Genomic DNA, 2,150 nt, shown 5'->3' on the forward strand with positions numbered 1-2,150 from the left:
ATTCGCCACTGCCCTTCGCCGTTCGCCGCTCCCCTTCACCGTTCGCCCCTCCCCTTCACTGGTTGCTCGCTCGACGCCTATCCATCCGCGATTCTCTAATCTCTCATGATTTTTTGCTCATCCTTGTGCTCACCTTCGCCGCTCGCCTTCGCCGCTCGCCCGTCGTTCGCCGCTCCCCTTTGCTAGTTGTTGCTCTTGTTCTGTCTGGTTTGTTCAATAATTATCAACGGCTTCATATATTTTGTTTGTATGGGATTCTTTGTTGGTGGATTAGAGAGGGAGATAAATAAGACAACTATTAGTTCGTGTTGGCAGTTTTGGTAACCGCCCACCACCACCCCACGCTTGCCCACGAAGTGCACTACGTGCACTCTGTAGAGATCACAGCCTCTCCCTATTAAGCTTCATCATCTACAGATGCAGATTTACATCAAGAAGTTGCGCAGATTAAGGGATTGTTGACAAATGTGTTGAAATTAATGCAAAATCATTTGCCAGAAGAAGCTGTGCAAAACATCCTACAACTTGCAGCTGAACAGGTATGCTAATATCAGATAAATTTCTTTTATATTTTGTTTGAAAAACTTGTTCTACATGCAGTATAAATTTAACTTATCTAAATAATATTAGTTTTGATTGTTAGTTTAATTAGTTTTAGTACTAATTAAGAGAATTAGCCAATAACTTCACTTTCGTTTTATTCGTAGTCAACGCTTCTCCTCTTGACTTTTGCATATTGCCTACCTTCTAACTACTTTACTCTTCAAGTATAAATTCTTCCATGATGATGTGAATAGTGCAACTAGGAATTATGAGTCTCATACTTTACTTTTGTATATTTTTTTATAGGTTCCTGATGCTTCAAGTAAGCCAAATGATCAAAACAATTCAGGATCTCAAAGTTCATGAAGATTATGAAGATAGTAGGTATTTAATTTGATTATTTTCATTAAGATTGAAGTTAATTTTGTTAAATACATTCACTTATATTAATGTTTCATTATAATTTAATTTGCAGGTGATAACTAGAAGTGAAGGTGCTCATCTTGTTGATTGTTGGTGATTTACGTCTATCATATTTTGGCATTGTATTTTGTATGCACCATATATATGTACTTGGGGCATAACATGTTATGTACTTTTTTTAGATTTTCATGATTTCATTTGTAATATTGATATTTATAATTTTAGGATATGATTTGATTTTAATATAATTGGAGTCTTTTTTTAAGTGATTGCTATTGTGATATAAATTTAAATATATAAATTGAATTTTAAATTTTAATTATTTATAATAAAATTGGTGGTTATAATCTATACCCACAGAAAAAATATCATGTGGCTAGATGCTATACCCACGGAAAAAAGGTTGTGGGTAACTATGTAGTCATTATTTGTGCTATAGCTAAAGCGTTAAAGAGTGAATTCGAAAGGGCCTTCCTATAGTACGCGGAAGCGCACTTAAAGAGGACTGGACCGGAATAGCGGAATTACTTGTAGTAGAGTTGACTAAACCATACCGAAATAACTAGTAGGCATTGATTTTAGGCTCCCGTAGTATTATCTCTCTTCTACTGGACCACTCCTGCATTTCTCTACAACTAGAATTTGATCTCAATTTATATAGTCAATTCCCACTCCTGCATTCTCTTCTACCATTCTTAATAAATTTACTATTTCTTTTAGGACTATTCGCTTTTGTTTTGGGGTGGGCCTTTCGTACTCCCGGGGATAATTCTTCAGCGCACTCGGATGGGATTCAATATGAATGAAAAGCCGGGGAGGAACCAAGACAACCTATCTGACTAATTCAAGGGGGGCCTCCAACGCCTATAAAGATAAGCTTCAGTCAGTCTCTATTTGGAAAGATAAGCTTCAGTCAGTCTCTATTTGGCATTCACTCTTTCCATGTTAGACTCTTGCTAAAGAAAAGAGGGATACAGAATTAAACTCACCATGCGCGGGATAGGCAACAGAAGAGACTGAGTTCATGGTTTCCAGTACGGGAGTTATTTAGACTTTGAACTCAAGGTAGGGAGTTATTGACACTTTATATCCATATCCGTAGATGCGCAATGCTTTACACATGCATCAACAGTAGATCTGTTTCCCGGATCGAACCCATGAGAGGCATGATTGAATGCATGAAA

The 2,150-nt window shown here is 37.0% G+C and overlaps 1 long non-coding RNA gene across 1 annotated transcript; it reads left to right on the forward strand.

Annotated features, from left to right (window-relative positions):
* Positions 1-437: 437 nt before the first annotated feature.
* LOC141821320 (uncharacterized) lies at positions 438-1,122 on the forward strand. Its single transcript, XR_012601211.1, has 3 exons — positions 438-539; positions 850-927; positions 1,019-1,122. It is a non-coding gene; the product is annotated as an uncharacterized LOC141821320 (long non-coding RNA).
* The last annotated feature ends 1,028 nt before the right edge of the window (positions 1,123-2,150 follow it).

Source organism: Curcuma longa, chromosome 1, assembly GCF_044706935.1.
Source record: "Curcuma longa cultivar G26 ecotype Majalengka, Jawa Barat chromosome 1, ITB_CL_G26_1.1, whole genome shotgun sequence".
NCBI classification, from domain to species: domain Eukaryota; kingdom Viridiplantae; phylum Streptophyta; class Magnoliopsida; order Zingiberales; family Zingiberaceae; genus Curcuma; species Curcuma longa.